Below are 25,647 nucleotides of genomic sequence, written 5' to 3' on the forward strand. Positions count from 1 at the left end.
TCGTGCGGCCAACGCGGTCGACTGCCTGTCGCGTTGCTGCCCGGCTCAGACAACGGCTTACCCACCACCAAGCTGGAGAAGAAGCTGACGGTCGCCGATGGAGGCTCCGAGGTCAGGATGTCTTCCAGTGGGGTGGAGAGGGTGGAAACCTCTCTGCAACGTCCTGGCTGTGGACGAAGCTGCCGTGGAGTGACTGCCGCAGGGTCCGAATCAGACTCGTCGCCAGTGTTAAATCTGTGAGTTGTTCAAGTAATTAATACTCAGACTTAATCAGTAACAATAAAACAGGTCTTTACTGGTTGGAGGTAGGGACTATACGTAGGTCTTTACTTCATGCCCACAGGCGGGAACTGAGGGGAGATCAGTACCCACAGTACTATTTATACCCCTATGGCCAGGAGTGGTACTGCGTATCACTACGCCCAACAAGTAGTGCAGTCCTGTCCATAGGTTCAAAGTAGCACACATATTACATACACAACAGTCTCCCTCAGGTCAGAGCAAAGTCTCTCTCAGGTCAGAGTAAAGTCTCCCTCAGGTCAGAGTAAATTTTCCCTCAGGACAGAGTCATGTTTCCTGCAGGTCAGAGTAAAGTCTCCCTCCAGTCAGAGTAAGGTCTCCCTCAGGTCAGAGCAAAGTCTCTCTCAGGTCAGAGTAAAGTCTCCCTCAGGTCAGAGTAAATTTTCCCTCAGGACAGAGTCATGTTTCCTGCAGGTCAGAGTAAAGTCTCCCTCAGGTCAGAGTAAAGTGTCTGAGGTCAGAGTACAGATTCCCTCAGGTCAGAGTAAAGTCTCCCTCAAGTCAGAGTAAAGTCTCCCTCAGGTCAGAGTAAAATCTCTCAGGTCAGATTAAAGTCTCTCTCAGGTCAGAGTAAAGTCCCTCTTAGGTCAGAGTAAAATCTCTCAGGTCAGAGTAAAGTCTCCCTCAAGTCAGTTTAAAGTCTCCCTCAGGTCAGAGTAAAGTCTCTCAGGTCAGAGTAAAGTTTCCCTCAAGTCAGTTTAAAGTCTCCCTCAGGTCAGAGTAAAGTCTCTCAGGTCAGAGTAAAGTTTCCCTCAGGTCAGAGTAAAGTCTCTCAGTTCAGAGTAGAGTCACTCGGGTCAGAGTGAATTCTCTCTAATGTCAGAGTAAAGTAACTCTCAGGTCAGAGTAAAGTCTCCCCCAGGTCAGAGTAAAGTCTCCCTCAGGTCAGTGTAATGTCTCCCTCAGGTCAGAGTAAAGTCTCGCTCAGGTCAGAGTAAATTTTCCCTCAGGACAGAGTAATGTCTCCCTTATGTCAGAGTAAATTCCCCCTCAGTTCAGAGTAAAGTCTCTCTCAGGTCAGAGTAAAGTCTCTCAGGTCAGAGTAAAGACTCTCAGGTAACAGTAAAGTTTCCCTCAGATCAGAGTAAAGTCTCTCGCAGGTCAGAATAAAGTCTCCCCTAGGTCAGAATAAAGTCTCCCTCAGGTCAGAGTAAAGTTTCCCTCAGTTCAGAGTAAAGTCTCTCTCAGGTCAGAGTAAAGTCTCTCTTACGTCAGATTAAAGTCTCCCTCAGGTCAGCGTAAAGTTTCCCTCAGGTCAGAGCAAAGTCTCTCAGGTCAGAGTAAAGTCTCTCTTAGGTCAGATTAAAGTCTCCCTCAGTTCAGAGTAAAGTTTCCCTCAGGTCAGAGTAAAGTCACTCGCGTCAGAGTAAAGTCTCGCTCAGGTCAGAGTAAATTTTCCCTCAGGACAGAGTAAAGTCTCCTTAAGTCAGAGTAAAGTCCCCCTCAGTTCAGAGTAAAGTCTCTCTCAGGTCAGAGTAAAGTCTCTCAGGTCAGAGAAAAGACTCTCAGGTAAGAGTAAAGTCTCCCTCTGGTCAGAGTAAAGTCCCACTCAGGTCAGAGTAAAGTGTCTTAGGTCAGAGTAAATTCTCCCTCAGGTCAGAGTAAAGTTTCCCTCAGGTCAGAGTAAAGATTCTCAGGTCAGAATAAAGTCTCTCAGGTCAGAGCAAAGTCTCCCTCAGTTCAGAGTAAAGTCTCTCTCAGGTCAGAGTAAAATCTCTCAGGTCAGAGTAAAGTCTCCCTCAAGTCAGAGTAATGTTTCCCTCAGGTTAGAGTAAAGACTCTCTCAGGTCAGAGCAAAGTCTCCCTCAGTTCAGAGTAAAGTCTCTCTCAGGTCAGAGTAAACACTCTCTCAGGTCAGAGTAAACTCTCTCTCAGGTCAGAGTAAAGTCTCTCAGATCAGAGTAAAGTCTCTCTCAGGTCAGAGTAAACACTCTCTCAGGTCAGAGTAAACTCTCTCTCAGGTCAGAGTAAAGTCTCTCAGATCAGAGTAAAGTCTCCCTCAGGTCAGAGTAAAGTCTCTCTCAGGTCAGAGTAAAGTCTCTCTCAGGTCAGAGTAAAGTCTCTCTCAGGTCAGAATAAAGCCTCTCAGGTCAGAGTAAAGTCTCTCTCAGGTCAGAGTAAAATCTCTCTCAGGTCAGAGTAAAGTCTCTCTCAGGTCAGAGTAAACTCTCTCTCAGGTCAGAGTAAAGCCTCTCTCAGGTCAGAGTAAAGTCTCCCTCAGGTCAGATTAAAGTGTCTCAGGTCAGAGTAAAGTCTCCCTCAGGTCAGAGTAAAGTGTCTGAGGTCAGAGTAAAGATTCCCTCAGGTCAGAGTAAAGTCTCTCAGGTCAGAGTAAAGTTTCCCTTAAATCAGAGTAAAATCTCTCAGGTCAGAGTAAAGTCTCTCTCAGGTCAGAGTAAAGTCCCTCTGGTCAGAGTAAAGTTTCCCTCAGGTCAGAGTAAAGACTCTCCCAGGTCAGAGTAAAGTGTCTCGCAGGTCAGAGTAAAGTCTCATTCAGGTCAGAGTAAAGTCTCTCAGGTCAGAATAAAGTTTCCCTCAGATCAGTGTAAAGTCTCTCAGGTCAGTGTAAAGTCTCTCAGGTCAGAGTAAAGTCTCTCTCAGGTTCGAGTAAAGTCTTTCTCAGGTCAGAGTAAAGTCTCCCTCAGGTCAGAGTAAAGTCTCTCAGGTCAGAGTCAAGTGTCCCTCAGATGAGTGTAAAGTCTCTCTCAGGTCAGAGTAAAGTCTCTCTCAGGTCAGAGTAAGGTATCCTTCAGGTAAGAGTAAAGTCTCTCTCAGGTCAGAGGAAAGCCCCTCTCAGGTCAGAGTAATGATTTCCTCAGTTCAGAGTCACGACTCTCTCAGGTCAGAGTAAAGTCTCCCTCAGGTCAGAGTAAATTCTCCCAGGTCGGAGTAAAGTATCCCTCAGGTCAGAGTAAAGTCTCCCTTAGGTCAGAGTAACGTCCCCCTCAGGACAGAGTAAAGTTTCTCTCAGGTCAGAGTAAAGTCTCTCTCAGGTCAGAGTAACGTCTCTCTCAGGTCAGAGTAAAGTTTCTTTTAGGTCAGAGTAAATTCTCCCTCAGGTCAGATTAAAATCTTTCAGGTCAGAGTAAAGTTTCCCTCAGATCAAAGTAAACTCTCTCTCAGGTCAGAGTAAAGTCTCTCTCAGGTCAGAGTAAAGTCTCTCTCAGGTCAGAGTAAATTCTCTCTCAGGTCAGAGTAAAGTCTCCCTCAGGTCAGAGTAAAGTCTCTCTCAGGTCAGAGTAAATTCTCCCTCAGGTCAGATTAAAATCTCTCAGGTCAGAGTAAAGTTTCCCTCAGATCAAAGTAAACTCTCTCTCAGGTCAGAGTAAAGTCTCTCTCAGGTCAGAGTAAATTCTCTCTCAGGTCAGAGTAAAGTCTCTCTCAGGTCAGAGCAAATTCTCTCTCAGGCCAGAGTAACGTCTCCCTCAGGTCAGAGTAAAGACTCTCTCAGGTCAGAGTAAATTCTCTCTCAGGTCAGAGTAAAGTCTCCCTCAGGCCAGAGTAAAGTCTCCTTCAAGTCAGAGTACAGTCTCCCTCAGGTCAGATTAAAGTGTCTCAGGTCAGAGTAAAGTCTCTCTCAGGTCAGAGTAAAGTCTCCCTGAGGTCAGAGTAAATTTTCCCTCAGGACAGAGTAAAGTCTCCCTCAGGTCAGAGTAAATTTTCCCTCAGGACAGAGTAATGTTTCCTGCAGGTCAGAGTAAAGTCTCCCTCCAGTCAGAGTAAGGTCTCCCTCAGGTCAGAGTAAAGTGTCTCAGGTCAGAGTAAAGTCTCCCTCAGGTTAGAGTAAAGTGTCTGAGGTCAGAGTAAAGATTCCCTCAGGTCAGAGTAAAGTCTCCCTCAAGTCAGAGTAAAGTCTCCCTCAGGTCAGAGTAAAATCTCTCAGGTCAGAGTAAAGTCTCTCTCAAGTCAGAGTAAAGGCCCTCTCAGGTCAGAGTAAAGTCTCTCAGGTCAGAGTAAAGTTTCCCTCAGGTCAGAGTAAAATCTCTCACGTCAGAGTAAAGTCTCCCTCAAGTCAGTTTAAAGTCTCCCTCAGGTCAGAGTAAAGTTTACCTCAGGTCAGAGTAAAATCTTTCAGGTCAGAGTACAGTCTCTCTCAGGTCAGAGTAAAGACTCTCTCAGGTCAGAGTAAATCCTCTCTCAGGTCAGAGTAAAGTCTCCCTCAGATCAGAGTAAAGTCTCTCTCAGGACAGAGTAAAGCCTCTCAGTGCAGAGTAAAGTCACTCGGGTCAGAGTAAAGTATCTCTCAGGTCAGAGTAAAGTCTCCCTCAGGCCAGAGTAAAGTCTCCCTCAAGTCAGAGTACAGTCTCCCTCAGGTCAGATTAATGTGTCTCAGGTCAGAGTAAAGTCTCTCTCAGGTCAGAGTAAAGTCTCCCTCAGGTCAGAGTAAATTTTCCCTCAGGACAGAGTAATGCTTCCTGCAGGTCAGAGTAAAGTCTCCCTCCAGTCAGAGTAAGGTCTCCCTCAGGTCAGAGTAAAGTGTCTGAGGTCAGAGTAAAGTCTCCCTCAGGTCAGAGTAAAATCTCTCAGGTCAGAGTAAAGTCTCTCTCAGGTCAGAGTAAAGTCCCTCTCAGGTCAGAGTAAAGTCTCTCAGGTCAGAGTAAAGTTTCCCTCAGGTCAGAGTAAAATCTCTCACGTCAGAGTAAAGTCTCCCTCAAGTCAGTTTAAAGTCTCCCTCAGTTCAGAGTAAAGTCTCTCTCAGGTCAGAGTAAATTCTCTCTCAGGTCAGAGTAAAGTCTCCCTCAGGTCAGAGTAAAGACTCTCTTAGGTCAGAGTAAAGTCTCCCTCAGGTCAGAGTAAAGTCTCTCTCAGGTCAGAGTAAAGTCTCCCTCAGGTCAGAGTAAAGTCTCCCTTAGGTCAGAGTAAAGTTTCCCGCAGGTCAGAGTAAAGTCTCCCTCAGGTCAGAGTAAAGTCTCTCTTAGGTGAGAGTAAAGTCTCCCTCAGTTCAGAGTAAAGTCTCCCTCAGGTCAGAGTAAATTTTCCCTCAGGTCAGAGTAAAGTTTCTCAGGTCAGAGTAAAGTCACTCGGTTCAGAGTAAAGTCTCTCTCAGGTCAGAGTAAAGTTTCCCTCAGGTCAGAGTAAAGTCTATTAGGTCAGAGTAAAGTCTCTATCAGGTCAGAGTAAAGTTTCTCTCAGGTCAGAGTAAAGTCAGTCTCAAGTCAGAGTAAAGTCTCCCTCACGTCAGTGTAAAGTCTCTCAGGTCAGAGTAAAGTTTCCCTCACGTCAGAGTAAAGTCTCTTTCAGGTCAGAGTAAAGTCTCTCAGCTCAGAGTAAAGTCTCTCTCAGGTCAGATTAAGTCACTCGGATCAGTGTAAAGTCTCCCCAAGTCAGAATAAAGTCTCTCTCAGGTCAGAGTAAAGTCACTCGGGTCAGAGTAAAGTCTCCCCAAGTCAGAATAAAGTCTCCCTCAGGTCAGAGTAAAGTCTCCCTCAGATCAGAGTAAAGTTTCCCTCAGGTCAGAGTAATGTTTCCCTCAGTCAGAGTAAATTTTCTCTCAGCTCAGAGTAAAGTCTCCCTCAGGTCAGAGTAAAGTTTCTCCCAGGTCAGAGTAAAGTCTCCCTCAGATCAGAGTATAGTCTCCCTCAGGTCAGAGTAAAGTCTCCCTCAGGTCAGAGTAAAGTCTCTCTCAGGTTAGAGTAAAGTCACTCGCATCAGAGTAAAGAGTCTCTCAGGTCAGAGTAAATTCACTCTCAGGTCAGAATAAAGTCTCCCACACGTCAGTGTAAAGTCTCTCAGGCCAGAGTAAAGTTTCCCTCAGGTCAGAGTAAAGTCTCCCTCAGATCAGAGTAAAGTCTCCCTCAGGTCAGAGTAATGTTTCCCTCAGGTCAGAGTAAAGTCTCCCTTAGGTCAGAGTAAAGTTTCCCGCAGGTCAGAGTAAAGTCTCCCTCAGGTCAGAGTAAAGTCTCTCTTAGGTTAGAGTAAAGTCTCCCTCAGTTCAGAGTAAAGTCTCCCTCAGGTCAGAGTAATGTTTCCCTCAGGTCAGAGTAAAGTCTCCCTCAGGTCAGAGTAAATTTTCCCTCAGGTCAGAATAAAGTCACTCAGCTCAGAGTAAAGTCACTCGCTTCAGAGTAAAGTCTCTCTCAGGTCAGAGTAAAGTTTCCCTCAGGTCAGAGTAATGTTTCCCTCAGGTCAGAGCAAAGTCTCCCTCAGGTCAGAGTAAATTTTCCCTCAGGTCAGAGTAAAGTCTCTCAGCTCAGAGTAAAGTCACTCGCTTCAGAGTAAAGTCTCTTTCAGGTCAGAGTAAAGTCTCTCAGCTCAGAGTAAAGTCTCTCTCAGGTCAGATTAAAGTCACTCGGGTCAGAGTAAAGTCTCCCCAAGTCAGAATAAAGTCTCTCTCAGTTCAGAGTAAAGTCTCTCGAGTCAGAGTAAAGTCTCCCCAAGTCAGAATAAAGTCTCCCTCAGGTCAGAGTATAGTCTCCCTCAGGTCAGAGTAAAGTCTCCCTCAGGTCAGAGTAAAGTCTCTCTCAGGTCAGAGTAAAGTCACTCGCGTCAGAGTAAAGACTCTCTCAGGTCAGAGTAAATTCACTCTCAGGTCAGAATAAAGTCTCCCACACGTCAGTGTAAAGTCTCTCAGAGCAGAGTAAAGTTTCCCTCAGGTCAGAGTAAAGTCTCTCTCAGGTCAGAATAAAGTCTCTCTCTGGTCAGAGTAAAATCTCCCTCAGGTCAGAGTAAAGTTTCCCTCAGTTCAGAGTAAAGTTTCCCTTAGGTCAGAGTAAAGTCTCCCTTAGGTCAGAGTAAAGTCTCCCTCAGTTCAGAGTAAAGTTTCCCTCAGGTCAGAGTAAACTCTCTCTCAGGTCAGTGTAAGTCTCCCTCAGTTCAGAGTAAAGTTTCCCTTAGGTCAGAGTAAAGTTTCCCTTAGGTCAGAGTAAAGACTCCCTCAGGTCAGAGTAAAGTCTCCCTTAAGTCAGAGTAAAGTTTCCCACAGGTCAGAGTAAAGTCTCCCTCAGGTCAGAGTAAAGTCTCTCTTAGGTCAGAGTAAAGTCTCCCTCAGGTCAGAGTAAAATCTCTCTCAGGTCAGAGTAAAGTCTCCCTCAGGTCAGAGTAAAGTCTCTCTCAGGTCAGAGTAAAGTCTCCCTCAGGTCAGAGTAAAGTCTCCCTTAGGTCAGAGTAAAGTATCCCGCAGGTCAGAGTAAAGTCTCCCTCAGGTCAGAGTAAAGTCTCTCTTAGGTTAGAGTAAAGCCTCCCTCAGTTCAGAGTAAAGTCTCCCTCAGGTCAGAGTAATGTTTCCCTCAGGTCAGAGTAAAGTCTCCCTCAGGTCAGAGTAAAGTCTCTCTTAGGTTAGAGTAAAGTCTCCCTCAGTTCAGAGTAAAGTCTCACTCAGGTCAGAGTAATGTTTCCCTCAGGTCAAAGTAAAGTCTCCCTTAGGTCAGAGTAAAGTTTCCCGCAGGTCAGAGTAAAGTCTCCCTCAGGTCAGAGTAAAGTCTCTCTTAGGTTAGAGTAAAGTCTCCCTCAGTTCAGAGTAAAGTCTCCCTCAGGTCAGAGTAATGTTTCCCTCAGGTCAGAGTAAAGTCTCCCTCAGGTCAGAGTAAAGACTCTCAGCTCAGAGTAAAGTCTCTCTCAGGTCAGATTAAAGTCACTCGGGTCAGAGTAAAGTCTCCCCAAGTCAGAATAAAGTCTCTCTCAGGTCAGAGTAAAGTCACTCGGGTCAGAGTAAAGTCTCCCCAAGTCAGAATAAAGTCTCCCTCAGGTCAGAGTATAGTCTCTCTCAGGTCAGAGTAAAGTCTCCCTCAGGTCAGAGTAAAGTCTCTCTCAGGTCAGAGTAAAGTCTCTCAGCTCAGAATAAAGTCTCTCTCAGGTCAGAGTAAAGTCACTCGGGTCAGAGTAAAGTCTCCCCAAGTCAGAATAAAGTCTCCCCCAGGTCAGAGTAAAGTCTTCCTCATTTCAGAGTAAAGGTTCCCTCAGGTCAGATTAATGTTTCCCTCAGTCAGAGTAAATTTTCTCTCAGCTCAGAGTAAAGTCTCCCTCAGGTCAGAGTAAAGTCTCTCTCAGGTCAGAGTAAAGTCTCCCTCAGATCAGAGTATAGTCTCCCTCAGGTCAGAGTAAAGTCTCCCTCAGGTCAGAGTAAAGTCTCCCTCAGGTCAGAGTAAAGTCTCTCTCAGGTCAGAGTAAAGCCTCTCAGGTCAGATTAAAGTCTCCCTCAGGTCAGAGTAAACTTTCTCTCAGCTCAGAGCAAAGTCTCCCTCTGATCAGAGGAAAGTCTCCCTCAGGTCAGAGTAAAGTCTCTCTCAGGTAAGTGTAAAGTTCCCCTCAGTTCAGAGTAAAGTGCCTCTCAGGTCAGAGTAAAGTTTCTCTCAGGTCAGAGTAAAGCCTCTCAGGTCAGAGTAAAGTCTCTCTCAGGTCAGAGTAAAGTCTCTCTCAGGTCAGAGTAAAGTCTCCCTCAGGTCAGAGTAAAGTCTCCCTCAGTTCAGATTAAATCCTCTCAGGTCAGATAAAGTCTCTCTCAGGTCAGAGTTAAGTCTCTCTCAGGTCAGAGTAAAGTCTCTCACGTCAGAGCAAAGTTTGTCTCAGGCTGGAGTAAAGTCTCTTGCAGGTCAGAGTAAATTCTCTCTCAGGTCAGAGTAAAGTCTCCCTCAGGTCAGAGTAAAGTTTCCAGGTGAGAGTAAAGTCTCTCTCAGGTCAGAGTAATGTCTCTCAGGTCAGAGTAAAGTTTCCCTCAGGTCAGAGTAAAGTTTCCCTCAGGTCAGCGTAAAGTCTCCCTCAGGTCAGAGTAAAGTCTCTCTCAGGTCAGAGTAAAGTCTCCCTCAGGTCAGAGTAAAGTCTCCCTTAGGTCAGAGTAAAGTTTCCCACAGGTCAGAGTAAAGTCTCCCTCAGGTGAGAGTAAAGTCTCTCTTAGGTTAGAGTAAAGTCTCCCTCAGTTCAGAGTAAAGTCTCCCTCAGGTCAGAGTAATGTTTCCCTCAGGACAGAGTAAAGTCTCCCTCAGGTCAGAGTAAAGTCTCTCTCAGGTCAGAGTAAAGTCACTCGCGTCAGAGTAAAGACTCTCTCAGGTCAGAGTAAATTCACTCTCAGGTCAGAATAAAGTCTCCCACACGTCAGTGTAAAGTCTCTCAGGTCAGAGTAAAGTTTCCCTCAGGTCAAAGTAAAGTCTCTCTCAGGTCAGAATAAAGTCTCTCTCAGGTCAGAGTAAAATCTCCCTCAGGTCAGAGTAAACTCTCTCTCAGGTCAGTGTAAAGTCTCCCTCAGTTCAGAGTAAAGTTTCCCTTAGGTCCGAGTAAAGTCTCCCTTAGGTCAGAGTAAAGACTCCCTCAGGTCAGAGTAAAGTCTCCCTTAAGTCAGAGTAAAGTTTCCCACAGGTCAGAGTAAAGTCTCCCTCAGGTCAGAGTAAAGTCTCTCTTAGGTCAGAGTAAAGTCTCCCTCAGGTCAGAGTAAAGTCTCTCTCAGGTCAGAGTAAAGTCTCCCTCAGGTCAGAGTAAAGTCTCTCTCAGGTCAGAGTAAAGTCTCCCTCAGGTCAGAGTAAAGTCTCCCTTAGGTCAGAGTAAAGTTTCCCGCAGGTCAGAGTAAAGTCTCCCTCAGGTCAGAGTAAAGTCTCTCTTAGGTTAGAGTAAAGCCTCCCTCAGTTCAGAGTAAAGTCTCCCTCAGGTCAGAGTAATGTTTCCCTCAGGTCAGAGTAAAGTCTCCCTCAGGTCAGAGTAAAGTCTCTCTTAGGTTAGAGTAAAGTCTCCCTCAGTTCAGAGTAAAGTCTCCCTCAGGTCAGAGTAATGTTTCCCTCAGGTCAGAGTAAAGTCTCCCTTAGGTCAGAGTAAAGTTTCCCGCAGGTCAGAGTAAAGTCTCCCTCAGGTCAGAGTAAAGTCTCTCTTAGGTTAGAGTAAAGTCTCCCTCAGTTCAGAGTAAAGTCTCCCTCAGGTCAGCGTAATGTTTCCCTCAGGTCAGAGTAAAGTCTCCCTCAGGTCAGAGTAAAGTCTCTCAGCTCAGAGTAAAGTCTCTCTCAGGTCAGATTAAAGTCACTCGGGTCAGAGTAAAGTCTCCCCAAGTCAGAATAAAGTCTCTCTCAGGTCAGAGTAAAGTCACTCGGGTCAGAGTAAAGTCTCCCCAAGTCAGAATAAAGTCTCCCTCAGGTCAGAGTATAGTCTCTCTCAGGTCAGAGTAAAGTCTCCCTCAGGTCAGAGTAAAGTCTCTCTCAAGTCAGATTAAAGTTTCCCTCAGGTCAGAGTAAAGTCTCTATCAGGTCAGAGTAAAGTTTCTCTCAGGTCAGAGTAAAGTCACTCTCAAGTCAGAGTAAAGTCTCCCTCACGTCAGTGTAAAGTCTCTCAGGTCAGAGTAAAGTTTCCCTCAGGTCAGAGTAAAGTCTCTTTCAGGTCAGAGTAAAGTCTCTCAGCTCAGAGTAAAGTCTCTCTCAGGTCAGATTAAAGTCACTCGGGTCAGAGTAAAGTCACCCCAAGTCAGAATAAAGTCTCTCCTAGGTCAGAGTAAAGTCACTCGGGTCAGAGTAAAGTCTCCCCAAGTCAGAATAAAGTCTCCCTCAGGTCAGAGTAAAGTCTCCCTCAGGTCAGAGTAAAGTTTCCCTCAGGTAAGAGTAATGTTTCCCTCAGTCAGAGTAAATTTTCTCTCAGCTCAGAGTAAAGTCTCCCTCAGGTCAGAGTAAAGTATCTCTCAGGCCAGAGTGAAGTCTCCCTCAGATCAGCGTAAACTCTCCCTCAGGTCAGAGTAAAGTCTCCCTCAGGTCAGAGTAAAGTCTCTCTCAGGTCAGAGTAAAGCCTCTCAGGTCAGAGTAAAGTTTCCCTCAGGTCAGAGTAAAGTTTCTCTCAGCTCAGGGCAAAGTCTCCCTCTGATCAGAGTAAAGTCTCCCTCAGGTCAGTGTAAAGTCTCTCTCAGGTCAGAGTAAGGTTTCTCTCAGCTCAGAGTAAAGTCTCCCTCAGGTCAGAGTAAAGTCTCTCTCAGGTCAGAGTAAAGTTACTCTCAGCTCAGAATAAAGTTTCCCTCAGGTCAGAGTAAAGTCCCCCTCAGGTCAGAGTAAAGTCTCTCTCACGTCAGAGTAAAGTCTCTCTCAGCTCAGAGTAAAGTCTCCCTCAGATCAGAGTAAAGTCTCCCTCAGGTCAAAGTAAAGTCTCTCTCAGGTCAGAGTAAGGTCTTCCTCAGGTCAGAGTAAAGTCCCCCTCAGGTCAGACTAAAGTGTCTCTCAGGTCAGAGTAAAGTTTCTCTCAGGTCAGTGTAAAGCCTCTCAGGTCAGAGTAAAATTTCCCTCAGGTCAGAGTAAAGTCTCTCTCGGGTCAGAATAAAAGTCTCTCTCAGGTCAGAGTAAAATCTCCCTCAGGTCAGAGTAAAGTTTCCCTCCGTTCAGAGTAAAGTTTCCCGTAGGTCAGAGTAAAGTCTCCCTTAGGTCAGAGTAAAGTCTCCCTCAGTTCAGAGTAAAGTTTCCCTCAGGTCAGAGTAAACTCTCTCTCAGGTCAGTGTAAAGTCTCCCTCAGTTCAGAGTAAAGTTTCCCTTAGGTCAGAGTAAAGTCTCCCTGAGGTCAGAGTAAAGACTCCCTCAGGTCAGAGTAAAGTCTCCCTTAAGTCAGAGTAAAGTTTCCCACAGGTCAGAGTAAAGTCTCCCTCAGGTCAGAGTAAAGTCTCTCTTAGGTCAGAGTAAAGTCTCCCTCAGGTCAGAGTAAAGTCTCTCTGAGGTCAGAGTAAAGTCTCCCTCAGTTCAGAGTAAAGTCTCCCTTAGGTCAGAGTAAAGTTTCCTGCAGGTCAGAGTAAAGTCTCCCTCAGGTCAGAGTAATGTCACTCTTAGGTTCGAGTAAAGTCTCCCTCAGTTCAGAGTAAAGTCTCCCTCAGGTCAGAGTAATGTTTCCCTCAGGTCAGAGTAAAGTCTCCCTCAGGTCAGAGTAAATTTTCCCTCAGGTCAGAGTAAAGTGTCTCAGCTCAGAGTAAATTCTCTCTCAAGTCAGATTAAAGTCACTCGGGTCAGAGTAAAGTCTCCCCAAGTCAGAATAAAGTCTCTCTCAGGTCAGAGTAAAGTCACTCGGGTCAGAGTAAAGCCTCCCCAAGTCAGAATAAAGACTCCCTCAGGTCAGAGTAAAGTCTTCCTCATTTCAGAGTAAAGTTTCCCTCAGGTCAGATTAATGTTTCCCTCAGTCAGAGTAAATTTTCTCTCAGCTCAGAGTAAAGTCTCCCTCAGGTCAGAGTAAAGTCTCTCTCAGGTCAGAGTAAAGTCTCCCTCAGATCAGAGTATAGTCTCCCTCAGGTCAGAGTAAAGTCTCCCTCAGGTCAGAGTAAAGTCTCCCTCAGGTCAGAGTAAAGTCTCTCTCAGGTCAGAGTAAAGCCTCTCAGGTCAGAGTAAAGTCTCCCTCAGGTCAGAGTAAAGTTTCTCTCAGCTCAGAGCAAAGTCTCCCTCTGATCAGAGTAAAGTCACCCTCAGGTCAGAGTAAAGTCTCTCTCAGGTCAGAGTAAAGTTTCTCTCAGCTAAGAGTAAAGTCTCCCTCAGGTCAGAGTGAAGTCTCTCTCAGGTCAGAGTAAAGTTTCTCTCAGGTCAGAGTAAAGTTTCTCTCAGCTCAGAGCAAAGTCTCCCTCTGAGCAGAGTAAAGTCACCCTCAGGTCAGAGTAAAGTCTCTCTCAGGTCAGAGTAAAGTTTCTCTCAGCTAAGTGTAAAGTCTCCCTCAGGTCAGAGTGAAGTCTCTCTCAGGTCAGAGTAAAGTTTCTCTCAGGTCAGAGTAAAGTTTCTCTCAGCTCAGAGTAAAGTTTCTCTCAGCTAAGAGTAAAGTCTCCCTCAGGTCAGAGTGAAGTCTCTCTCAGGTCAGAGTAAAGTTTCTCTCAGCTAAGAGTAAAGTCTCCCTCAGGTCAGTGTAAAGTCCCCCTCAGTTCAGAGTAAAGTGTCTCTCAGGTCAGAGTAAAGTTTCTCTCAGGTCAGAGTAAAGTTTCTCTCAGCTCAGAGTAAAGTTTCCCTCAGGTCAGAGTAAAGTCTCCCTCAGGTCAGAGTGAAGTCTCTCTCAGGTCAGAGTAAAGTCTCTCTCAGCTCAGAGTAAAGCCTCCCTCAGATCAGAGTAAAGGTACCCTCAGGTCAAAGTAAAGTCTCTCTCAGGTCAGAGTAAGGTCTTCCTCAGGTCAGTGTAAAGTCCCCCTCAGTTCAGAGTAAAGTTTCTCTCAGGTCAGAGTAAAGCCTCTCAGGTCAGAGTAAAGTCTCTCTCAGGTCAGAGTAAAGTCTCCCTCAGGTCAGAGTAAAGTCTCCCTCAGTTCAGATTAAAGCCTCTCAGCTCAGATAAAGCCTCTCTCAGGTCAGAGTTAAGTCTCTCTCAGGTCAGAGTAAAGTCTCCCTCAGGTCAGAGTAAAGTCTCTCGCAGGTCAGAGTAAAGTCTCTCACGTCAGAGCAAAGTTTGTCTCAGGCTAGAGTAAAGTCTCTTGCAGGTCAGAGTAAAGTCTCTCTCAGGTCAGAGTAAAGTCCCCCCAGGTCAGAGTAAAGTTTCCAGGTGAGAGTAAAGTCTCTCTCAGGTCAGAGTAATGTCCCTCAGGTCAGAGTAAAGTTTGTCTCTGGCTAGAGTAAAGTCTCTTGCAGGTCAGAGTAAAGTCTCTCTCAGGTCAGAGTAATGTCTCTCAGGTCAGAGTAAAGTTTCCCTCAGGTCAGAGTAAAGTTTCCCTCAGGTCAGCGTAAAGTCTCCCTCAGGTCAGAGTAAAGTCTCTCTCAGGTCAGAGTAAAGTCTCCCTCAGGTCAGAGTAAAGTCTCCCTCAGGTCAGAGTAAAGTCTCCCTCAGGTCACAGTAAAGTCTCTCTCAGGTCAGAGTAAGGTCGCCCGCAGGTCAGAGTAAAGTCTCGCTCAGGTCAGAGTAATGTCTCCCTCAGGTGAGAGTAAAGTCTCACTCAGGTCAGAGTAAAGTCTCTCAGGTCAGAGTAAAGCTTCCCTCACGTGAGAGTGAAGTTTACCTCTGGTCAGAGTAAAGTCTCCCTCAGGTCAGAGTAAAGTCTCTCTCAGGTCAGAGTAAAGGCTCTCAGGTCAGAGTAAAGCTTCCCTCTGGTCGGAGTAAAGTGTCCCGCAGGTCAGAGTAAAGTCTCTCTCAGGTCAGATAAAAGTCTCCCTCAGGACAGAGTAAAGTATCTCTTAGGTCAGAGTAAAGTCTCCCTCAGTTCAGAGTAAAGTCTCCCTCAGGTCACAGTAAAGTTTCCCTCAGGTCAGAGCAAAGTCTCTCAGGTCAGAGTGAAGTCACTCGCGTCAGAGTAATGATTCTCTCAGGTCAGAGCAAAGTCTCCCTCAGGTCAGAGTAAAGTCTCCCTCAGGTCAGACTAAAGTCCCCCTCAGGTCAGAGTAAAGTGTCTCTCAGGTCAGAGTAAAGTCTTCCTTAGGTCAGTGTAAAGTCTCCATCAGGTCAGAGTAACTTCCCCCTCAGGTCAGAGTAAAGTGTCTCTCAGGTCAGAGTAAAGTTTCTCTCAGGTGAGAGTAACGCCTCTCAGGTCAGAGTAAAGTCTCTCTCAGGTCAGAGTAAATTCTCTCTCAGATCAGATTAAAGTGTCTCTCAGGTCAGAGTGAAAGTTCCCTCAGGTGAGAGTAAAGTCTCCCTCAGGTCAGAGTAAAGTCTTCCTCAGGTCAGAGTAAAGTCTCCCTCAGGTCAGAGTAAAGTCCCCCTCAGGTCAGAGTAAAGTGTCTCTCAGGTCAGAGTAAAGTATCTCTCAGGTCAGAGTAATGTCTCCCTCAGGTCAGAGTAAAGTCTCCCTCAGGTCAGAGTAAAGTCTCCCTCAGATCAGAGTAAAGCCTCTCAGGTCAGATAAAGTCTCTCTCAGGTCAGAGTAAAGTCTCTCTCAGGTCAGAGTAAAGTCTCCCTCAGGTCAGAGTAAAGTCTCTTGCAGGTCAGAGTAAATTCTCTCTCAGGTCAGAGTAAAGTCTCCCTCAGGTCTGAGGAAAGTCTCCCTCAGGTCAGAGTAATGTCTCCCTCAGGTCAGAGTAAAGTCTCACTCAGGTCAGAGTAAAGTCTCCCTCAGGTCAGAGTAAAGTCTCCCTCAGGTCACAATAAAGTCTCTCTCTGGTCAGAGTAAGGTCGCCCGCAGGTCAGAGTAAAGTCTCACTCAGGTCAGAGTAATGTCTCCCTCAGGTGAGAGTAAAGTCTCACTCAGGTCAGAGTAAAGTCGCTCAGGTCAGAGTAAAGCTTCCCTCAGGTGAGAGTGAAGTTTCCCTCTGGTCAGAGTAAAGTCTCCCTCAGGTCAGAGTAAAGTCTCTCTCAGGTCAGAGTAAAGGCTCTCAGGTCAGAGTAAATATTCCCTCTGGTCGGAGTAAAGTGTCCAGCAGGTCAGAGTAAAGTCTCCCTCAGGTCAGAGTAAAGTTTCCCTCAGGTCAGAGTAAAGTTTCCCTCAGGTCAGAGTAAAGTCTCTCAGGTCAGAGTGACGTCACTCGCGTCAGAGTAATGTTTCTCTCAGTCAGAGTAAAGTCTCCCTCAGGTCAGAGTAAAGTCTCCCTCAGGTCAGACTAAAGTCCCCCTCAGGTCAGAGTAAAGTGTCTCTCAGGTCAGAGTAAAGTCTTCCTTAGGTCAGTGTAAAGTCTCCCTCAGGTCAGAGTAACTTCCCCCTCAGGTCAGAGTAAAGTGTCTCTCAGGTCAGAGTAAAGTTTCTCTCAGGTGAGAGTAATGCCTCTCAGGTCAGAGTAAAGTCTCTCTCAGGTCAGAGTAAATTCTCTCTCAGGTCAGAGTAAAGTGTCTCTCAGGTCAGAGTGAAAGTTCCCTCAGGTGAGAGTAAAGTCTCCCTCAGGTCAGAGTAAAGTCTTCCTCAGGTCAGAGTAAAGTCTCCCTCAGGTCAGAGTAAAGTCCCCCTCAGGTCAGAGTAAAGTGTCTCTCAGGTCAGAGTAAAGTCTCTCTCAGGTCAGAGTAATGTCTCCCTCAGGACAGAGTAAAGTCTCCCTCAGGTCAGAGTAAAGTCTCCCTCAGATCAGAGTAATGCCTCTCAGGTCAGATAAAGTCTCTCTCAGGTCAGAGTAAAGTCTCTCTCAGGTCAGAGTAAAGTCTCCCTCAGGTCAGAGTAAATTCTCTGTCAGGTCAGAGTAAAGTCTCCCTCAGGTCAGAGTAAAGTTTCCCTCAGGTCAGAGTAAAGTCTCCCTCAGGTCAGAGGAAAGTCTCCCTCAGGTCAGAGTAAAGTCTCCCTCAGGTCAGAGTAAAGTCTCCCTCAGGTCAGAGGAAAGTCTCCCTCAGGTCAGAGTAAAGTCTCCCTCAGGTCAGAGTAAAGTCTCTCTCAGGTCAGAGTAAAGTCACTCGCGTCAGAGTAAAGACTCTCTCAGGTCAGAGTAAATTCACTCTCAGGTCAGAATAAAGTCTCCCACACGTCAATGTAAAGTCCCTCAGTTCAGAGTAAAGTTTCCCTTAGGTCAGAGTAAAGTCTCCCTTAGGTCAGAGTAAAGTCTCCCTCAGTTCAGAGCAAAGTTTCCCTCAGGTCAGAGTAAACTCTCTCTCAGGTCAGTGTAAAGTCTCCCTCAGTTCAGAGTAAAGTTTCCCTTAGGTCTGAGTAAAGTCTCCCTTAGGTCAGAGTAAAGACTCCCTCAGGTCAGAGTAAAGTCTCCCTTAAGTCAGAGTAAAGTTTCCCACAGGTCAGAGTAAAGTCTCCCTCAGGTCAGAGTAAAGTCGCTCTTAGGTCAGAGTAAAGTCTCCCTCAGGTCAGAGTAAAGTCTCTCTCAGGTCAGAGTAAAGTCTCCCTCAGGTCAGAGTAAAGTCTCCCTTTGGTCAGAGCAAAGTTTCCCGCAGGTCAGAGTAAAGTCACCCTCAGGTCAGAGTAAAGTCTCTCTTAGGTTAGAGTAAAGTCTCCCTCAGTTCAGAGTAAAGTCTCCCTCAGGTCAGAGTAATGTTTCCCTCAGGTCAGAGTAAAGTCTCCCTCAGGTCAGAGTAAATTTTCCCTCAGGTCAGAGTAAAGTATCTCAGGTCAGAGTAAAGTCACTCGCTTCAGAGTAAAGTCTCTCTCAGGTCAGAGTAAAGTTTCCCTCAGGTCAGAGTAAAGTCTATCAGGTCAGAGTAAAGTCTCTATCAGGTCAGAGTAAAGTCACTCTCAAGTCAAAGTAAAGTCTCCCTCACGTCAGTGTAAAGTCTCTCAGGTCAGAGCAAAGTTTCCCTCAGGTCAGAGTAAAGTCTCTTTCAGGTCAGAGTAAAGTCTCTCAGCTCAGAGTAAAGTCTCTCTAAGGTCAGATTAAAGTCACTCGGGTCAGAGTAAAGTCTCCCCAAGTCAGAATAAAGTCTCTCTCAGGTCAGAGTAAAGTCACTCGGGTCAGATTAAAGTGTCCCCAAGTCAGAATAAAGTCTCCCTCAGGTCAGAGTAAAGTCTCCCTCAGGTCAGCGTAAAGTTTCCCTCAGGTCAGAGTAAGGTTTCCCTCAGTCAGAGTAAATTTTCTCTCAGCTCAGAGTAAAGTCTCCCTCAGGTCAGAGTAAAGTCTCCCTCAGATCAGAGTATAGTCTCCCTCAGGTCAGAGTAAAGACTCCCTCAGGTCAGAGTAAAGTCTCTCTCAGGTCAGAGTAAAGTCACTCGCGTCTGAGTAAAGACTCTCTCAGGTCAGAGTAAATTCACTCTCAGGTCAGAATAAAGTCTCCCACACCTCAGTGTAAAGTCTCTCAGGTCAGAGTAAAGTTTCCCTCAGGTCAGAGTAAAGTCTCTCTCAGGTCAGAATAAAGTCTCTCTCAGGTCAGAGTAAAATCTCCCTCAGGTCAGCGTAAAGTTTCCCTCAGTTCAGAGTAAAGTTTCCCTTAGGTCAGAGTAAAGTCTCCCTCAGGTCAGAGTAAAGTCTCCCTCAGGTCAGAGTAAAGTCCCCCTCAGGTCAGAGTAAAGTGTCTCTCAGGTCAGAGTAAAGTCTTCCTTAGGTCAGTGTAAAGTCTCCCTCAGGTCAGAGTAACTTCCCCCTCAGGTCAGAGTAAAGTGTCTCTCAGGTCAGAGTAAAGTTTCTCTCAGGTGAGAGTGACGCCACTCAGGTCAGAGTAAAGTCTCTCTCAGGTCAGAGTAAATTCTCTCTCAGGTCGGAGTAAAGTGTCTCTCAGGTCAGAGTGAAAGTTCCCTCAGGTGAGAGTAAAGTCTCCCTCAGGTCAGAGTAAAGTCTTCCTCAGGTCAGAGTAAAGTCTCCCTCAGGTCAGAGTAAAGTCCCCCTCAGGTCAGAGTAAAGTGTCTCTCAGGTCAGAGTAATGTCTCCCTCAGGTCAGAGTAATGTCTCCCTCAGGTCAGAGTAAAGTCTCCCTCTGGTCAGAGTGAAGTCTCCCTCAGATCAGAGTAAAGCCTCTCAGGTCAGATAAAGTCTCTCTCAGGTCAGAGTAAAGTCTCTCTCAGGTCAGAATAAAGTTTCCCTCAGGTCAGAGTAATGTTTCTCACAGGTCAGAGTAAAGTCTCCCTCAGGTCAGAGTAAAGTCTCCCTCAGGTCAGACTAAAGTCCCCCTCAGGTCAGAGTAAAGTGTCTCTCAGGTCAGAGTAAAGTCTTCCTTAGGTCAGTGTAAAGTCTCCCTCAGGTCAGAGTAACTTCCCCCTCAGGTCAGAGTATAGTGTCTCTCAGGTCAGAGTAAAGTTTCTCTCAAGTGAGAGTAACGGCTCTCAGGTCAGAGTAAAGTCTCTCTCAGGTCAGAGTAAATTCTCTCTCAGGTCAGAGTAAAGTGTCTCTCAGGTCAGAGTGAAAGTTCCCTCAGGTGAGAGTAAAGTCTCCCTCAGGTCAGAGTAAAGTCTTCCTCAGGTCAGAGTAAAGTCTCCCTCAGGTCAGAGTAAAGTCCCCCTCAGGTCAGAGTAAAGTGTCTCTCAGGTCAGAGTAAAGTCTCTCTCAGGTCAGAGTAATGTCTCCCTCAGGTCAGAGTAAAGTCTCCCTCAGGTCAGAGTAAAGTCTCCCTCAGATCAGAGTAAAGCCTCTCAGGTCAGATAAAGTCTCTCTCAGGTCAGAGTAAAGTCTCTCTCAGGTCAGAGTAAAGTCTCCCTCAGGTCAGAGTAAAGTCTCTTGCAGGTCAGAGTAAATTCTCTGTCAGGTCAGAGTAAAGTCTCCCTCAGGTCAGAGTAAAGTGTCCCTCAGGTCAGAGTAAAGTCTCCCTCAGGTCAGAGTAAAGTCTCTCTCAGGTCAGAGTAAAGTCACTCGCGTCAGAGTAAAGACTCTCTCAGGTCAGAGTAAATTCACTCTCAGGTCAGAATAAAGTCTCCCACACGTCAGTGTAAAGTCTCTCAGGTCAGAGTAAAGTTTCCCTCAGGTCAGAGTAAAGTCTCTCTCAGGTCAGAATAAAGTCTCTCTCAGGTCAGAGTAAAGTCTTCCTCAGGTCAGAGTAAAGTCTCCCTCAGGTCAGAGTAAACTCCCCCTCAGGTCAGAGTAAAGTGTCTCTCAGGTCAGAGTAAAGTATCCCTCAGGTCAGAGTAATGTCTCCCTCAGGTCAGAGTAAAGTCTCCCTCAGGTCAGAGTAAAGTCTCCCTCAGATCAGAGTAAAGCCTCTCAGGTCAGATAAAGTCTCTCTCAGGTCAGAGTAAAGTCTCTCTCAGGTCAGAGTAAAGTCTCCCTCAGGTCAGAGTAAAGTCTCTTGCAGGTCAGAGTAAAGTCTCTGTCAGGTCAGAGTAAAGTCTCCCTCAGGTCAGATAAAGTTTCCCTCAGGTCAGAGTAAAGACTCCCTCAGGTCAGAGGAAAGTCTCCCTCAGGTCAGAGTAAAGTCTCCCTCAGGTCAGAGTAAAGTCTCACTCAGGTCAGAGTAAAGTCGCTCAGGTCAGAGTAAAGCTTCCCTCAGGTCAGAGTAAAGTTTCCCTCTGGTCAGAGAAAAGTCACCCACAGGTCAGAGTAAATTCTCTGTCAGGTCTGAGTAAAGTCTCCCTCAGGTCAGAGTAAAGTCTCCCTCAGGTTAGAGTAAAGTCTCTCTCAGGTCAGAGTAAAGTCTCCCTCAGGTCAGAGTAAAGTCTCTCTCAGGTCAGAGTAAAGTCTCTCTCAGGTCAGATTAAAGACTCTCAGGTCAGAGTAAAGTTTCCCTCAGGTCAGCGTAAAGTCTCCCTCAGGTCAGAGTAAAGTCTCTCTCAGGTCAGAGTAAAGTCTCCCTCAGGTCAGAGTAAAGTCTCCCTTAGGTCAGAGTAAAGTTTCCCACAGGTCAGAGTAAAGTTTCCCTCAGGTCAGAGTAAAGTCTCTCTTAGGTTAGAGTAAAGTCTCCCTCAGTTCAGAGTAAAGTCTCCCTCAGGTCAGAGTAATGTTTCCCTCAGGACAGAGTAAAGTCTCCCTCAGGTCAGAGTAAAGTCTCTCTCAGGTCAGTGTAAAGTCACTTGCGTCAGAGTAAAGACTCTCTCAGGTCAGAGTAAATTCACTCTCAGGTCAGAATAAAGTCTCCCACACGTCAGTGTAAAGTCTCTCTGGTCAGAGTAAAGCTTCCCTCAGGTCAGAGTAAAGTCTCTCTCAGGTCAGAGTAAAATCTCCCTCAGGTCAGAGTAAAGTTTCCCTCAGTTCAGAGTAAAGTTTCCCTTAGGTCAGAGTAAAGTCTCCCTTAGGTCAGAGTAAAGTCTCCCTCAGTTCAGAGCAAAGTTTCCCTCAGGTCAGAGTAAAATCTCTCAGGTCAGTGTAAATTCTCCCTCAGTTCAGAGTAAAGTTTCCCTTAGGTCCGAGTAAAGTCTCCCTTAGGTCAGAGTAAAGACTCCCTCAGGTCAGAGTAAAGTCTCCCTTAAGTCAGAGTAAAGTTTCCCACAGGTCAGAGTAAAGTCTCCCTCAGGTCAGAGTAAAGTCTCTCTTAGGTCAGAGTAAAGTCTCCCTCAGGTCAGAGTAAAGTCGCTCTCAGGTCAGAGTAATGTCTCCCTCAGGTCAGAGTAAAGTCTCCCTTTGGTCAGAGCAAAGTTTCCCGCAGGTCAGAGTAAAGTCAACCTCAGGTCAGAGTAAAGTCTCTCTTAGGTTAGAGTAAAGTCTCCCTCAGTTCAGAGTAAAGTCTCCCTCAGGTCAGAGTAATGTTTCCCTCAGGTCAGAGTAAAGTCTCCCTCAGGTCAGAGTAAATTTTCCCTCAGGTCAGAGTAAAGTATCTCAGGTCAGAGTAAAGTCACTCGCTTCAGAGTAAAGTCTCTCTCAGGTCAGAGTAAAGTTTCCCTCAGGTCAGAGAAAAGTCTATCAGGTCAGAGTAAATCTCTGTCAGGTCAGAGTAAAGTTTCTCTCAGGTCAGAGTAAAGTCACTCTCAAGTCAAAGTAAAGTCTCCCTCACGTCAGTGTAAAGTCTCTCAGGTCAGAGCAAAGTTTCCCTCAGGTCAGAGTAAAGTCTCTTTCAGGTCAGAGTAAAGTCTCTCAGCTCAGAGTAAAGTCTCTCTCAGGTCAGATTAAAGTCACTCGGGTCAGAGTAAAGTCTCCCCAAGTCAGAATAAAGTCTCTCTCAGGTCAGAGCAAAGTCACTCGGGTCAGAGTAAAGTGTCCCCATGTCAGAATAAAGTCTCCCTCAGGTCAGATTAAAGTCTCCCTCAGGTCAGAGTAAAGTTTCCCTCAGGTCAGAGTAAGGTTTCCCTCAGTCAGAGTAAATTTTCTCTCAGCTCAGAGTAAAGTCTCCCTCAGGTCAGAGTAAAGTCTCTCTCAGGTCAGAGTATAGTCTCCCTCAGATCAGAGTAAAGTCACTCGCGTCAGAGTAAAGACTCTCTCAGGTCAGAGTAAATTCACTCTCAGGTCAGAATAAAGTCTCCCACACCTCAGTGTAAAGTCTCTCAGGTCAGAGTAAAGTCTCCCTCAGGTCAGAGTAAAGTCTCTCTCAGGTCAGAGTAAAGTCACTCGCGTCAGAGTAAAGACTCTCTCAGGTCAGAGTAAATTCACTCTCAGGTCAGAATAAAGTCTCCCACACCTCAGTGTAAAGTCTCTCAGGTCAGAGTAAAGTTTCCCTCAGGTCAGACTAAAGTCCCTCTCAGGTCAGAATAAAGTCTCTCTCAGGTCAGAGTAAAATCTCCCTCAGGTCAGAGTAAAGTTTCCCTCAGTTCAGAGTAAAGTTTCCCTTAGGTCAGAGTAAGTCTCCCTTAGGTCAGAGTAAAGTCTCCCTCAGTTCAGAGTAAAGTTTCCCTCAGGTCAGAGTAAACTGTCTCTCAGGTCAGTGTAAAGTCTCCCTCAGTTCAGAGTAAAGTTTCCTGCAGGTCAGAGTAAAGTCTCCCTTAGGTCAGATTAAAGACTCCCTCAGGTCAGAGTAAAGTCTCCCTTAAGTCAGAGTAAAGTTTCCCACAGGTCAGAGTAAAGTCTCCCTCAGGTCAGAGTAAAGTCTCTCTTAGGTCAGAGTAAAGTCTCCCTCAGGTCAGAGTAAAGTCTCTCTCAGGTCAGAGTAAGGTCTCCCTCAGGTCAGATTAAAGTCTCCCTTAGGTCAGAGTAAAGTTTCCCGCAGGTCAGAGTAAAGTCCCCTCAGGTCAGAGTAAAGTCTCTCTTAGGTTAGAGTAAGTATCCCTCAGTTCAGAGTAAAGTCTCCCTCAGGTCAGAGTAATGTTTCCCTCAGGTCAGAGTAAAGTCTCTCATCTCAGAGTAAAGTCTCTCTCAGGTCAGATTAAAGTCACTCGGGTCAGAGTAAAGTCTCCCCAAGTCAGAATAAAGTCTCTCTCAGGTCAGAGTAAAGTCACTCGGGTCAGAGTAAAGTCTCCCCAAGTCAGAATAAAGTCTCCCTCAGGTCAGAGTATAGTCTCCCTCAGGTCAGAGTAAAGTCTCCCTCAGGTCAGAGTAAAGTCTCTCTCAGGTCAGAATAAAGTCTCCCACACATCAGTGTAAAGTCTCTCAGGTCAGAGTAAAGTTTCCCTCAGGTCAGAGTAAAGTTTCTCTCAGGTCAGAATAAAAGTCTCTCTCAGGACAGAGTAAAATCTCCCTCAGGTCAGAGTAAAGTTTCCCTCAGTTCAGAGTAAAGTTTCCCTTAGGTCAGAGTAAAGTCTCCCTTAGGTCAGAGTAAAGTCTCCCTCAGTTCAGAGTAAAGTTTCCCTCAGGTCAGAGTAAACTCTCTCTCAGGTCAGTGTAAAGTCTCCCTCAGTTCAGAGTAAAGTTTCCCTTAGGTCAGAGTAAAGTCTCCCTTAGGTCAGAGTAAAGACTCCCTCAGGTCAGAGTAAAGTCTCCCTTATGTCAGAGTAAAGTTTCCCACAGGTCAGAGTAAAGTCTCCCTCAGGTCAGAGTAAAGTCTCTCTTAGGTCAGAGTAAAGTCTCCCTCAGGTCAGAGTAAAGTCTCTCTCAGGTCAGAGTAAAGTCTCCCTCAGGTCAGAGTAAAGTCTCCCTTAGGTCAGAGTAAAGTTTCCTGCAGGTCAGAGTGAAGTCTCCCTCAGGTCAGAGTAAAGTCTCTCTTCGGTTAGAGTAAAGTCTCCCTCAGTTCAGAGTAAAGTATCCCACAGGTCAGAGTAATGTTTCCCTCAGGTCAGAGTAAAGTCTCCCTCAGGTCAGAGTAAATTTTCCCTCAGGTCAGAGTAAAGTCTCTCAGCTCAGAGTAAAGTCTCTCTCAAGTCAGATTAAAGTCACTCGGGTCAGAGTAAAGTCTCCCCAAGTCAGAATAAAGTCTCTCTCAGGTCAGAGTAAAGTCATCGGGTCAGAGTAAAGTCTCCCCAAGTCAGAATAAAGTCTCCCTCAGGTCAGAGTAAAGTCTTCCTCATTTCAGAGTAAAGTTTCCCTCAGGTCAGATGAATGTTTCCCTCAGTCAGAGTAAATTTTCTCTCAGCTCAGAGTAAAGTCTCCCTCAGGTCAGAGTAAAGTCTCTCTCAGGTCAGAGTAAAGTCTCCCTCAGATCAGAGTATAGTCTCCCTCAGGTCAGAGTAAAGTCTCCCTCAGGTCAGAGTAAAGTCTCCCTCAGGTCAGAGTAAAGTCTCTCTCAGGTCAGAGTAAAGCCTCTCAGGTCAGAGTAAAGTCTCCCTCAGGTCAGAGTAAAGTCTCCCTCAGGTCAGAGTGAAGTCTCTCTCAGGTCAGAGTAAAGTTTCTCTCAGCTCAGAGTAAAGTTTCCCTCAGGTCAGAGTAAAGTCCCCCTCAGGTCAGAGTAAAGTCTCTCTCACGTCAGAGTAAAGTCTTCCTCAGCTCAGAGTAGAGCCTCCCTCAGATCAGAGTAAAGTCTCCCTCAGGTGAAAGTAAAGTCTCTCTCAGGTCAGAGTAAGGTCTTCCTCAGGTCAGTGTAAAGTCCCCCTCAGTTCAGAGTAAAGTGTCTCTCAGGTCAGAGTAAAGTTTCTCTCAGGTCAGAGTAAAGTTTCTCTCAGCTCAGAGTAAATTTTCCCTCAGGTTAGAGTAAAGTCTCCCTCAGGTCAGAGTGAAGTCTCTCTCAGGTCAGAGTAAAGTCTCTCTCAGCTCAGAGTAAAGCCTCCCTCAGATCAGAGTAAAGTCTCCCTCAGGTCAAAGTAAAGTCTCTCTCAGGTCAGATTAAGGTCTTCCTCAGGTCAGTGTAAAGTCCCTCTCAGTTCAGAGTAAAGTGTCTCTCAGGTCAGAGTAAAGTTTCTCTCAGGTCAGAGTAAAGTCTCTCTCAGGTCAGAGTAAAGTCTCCCTCAGGTCAGAGTAAAGTCTCCCTCAGTTCAGATTAAAGCCTCTCAGGTCAGATAAAGTCTCTCTCAGGTCAGAGTTAAGTCTCTCTCAGGTCAGAGTAAAGTCTCCCTCAGGTCAGAGTAAAGTCTCTCGCAGGTCAGAGTAAAGTCTTTCTCAGGTCAGAGTAAAGTCTCTCACGTCAGAGCAAAGTTTGTCTCAGGCTAGAGTAAAGTCTCTTGCAGGTCAGAGTAAAGTCTCTCTCAGGTCAGAGTAAAGTCTCCCTCAGGTCAGAGTAAAGTTTCCAGGTGAGAGTAAAGTCTCTCTCAGGTCAGAGTAATGTCTCTCAGGTCAGTGTAAAGTTTCCCTCAGGTCAGAGTAAAGTTTCCCTCAGGTCAGCGTAAAGTCTCCCTCAGGTCAGAGTAAATTCTCTCTCAGGTCAGAGTAATGTCTCTCAGGTCAAAGTAAAGATTCCCTCAGGTCAGAGTAAAGTTTCCCTCTGGTCAGAGTAAAGTCTCCCTCAGGTCAGAGTAAATTCTCTCTCAGGTCAGAGTGAAGTCTCCCTCAGGTCAGAGTAAAGTCTCCCTTAGGTCAGTGTAAAGTTTCCCACAGGTCAGAGTAAAGTCTCCCTCAGGTCAGAGTAAAGTCTCTCTTAGGTTAGAGTAAAGTCTCCCTCAGTTCAGAGTAAAGTCTCCCTCAGGTCAGAGTAATGTTTCCCTCAGGTCAGAGTAAATTTTCACTCAGGTCAGAGTAAAGTATCTCAGGTCAGAGTAAAGTCACCCGCTTCAGAGTAAAGTCTCTCTCAGGTCAGAGTAAAGTTTCCCTCAGGTCAGAGTAAAGTCTCTATCAGGTCAGAGTAAAGTTTCTCTCAGGTCAGAGTAAAGTCACTCTCAAGTCAGAGTAAAGTCTCCCTCACGTTAGTGTAAAGTCTCTTTCAGGTCAGAGTAAAGTCTCTCTCAGGTCAGATTAAAGTCACTCGGGTCAGAGTAAAGTCACCCCAAGTCAGAATAAAGTCTCTCCTAGGTCAGAGTAAAGTCACTCGGGTCAGAGTAAAGTCTCCCCAAGTCAGAATAAAGTCTCCCTCAGG

This window comes from Somniosus microcephalus, chromosome 13, assembly GCF_052327205.1.
Source record: "Somniosus microcephalus isolate GS21.2 chromosome 13, FLI_Smic_1.0, whole genome shotgun sequence".
Lineage (NCBI taxonomy): Eukaryota > Metazoa > Chordata > Chondrichthyes > Squaliformes > Somniosidae > Somniosus > Somniosus microcephalus.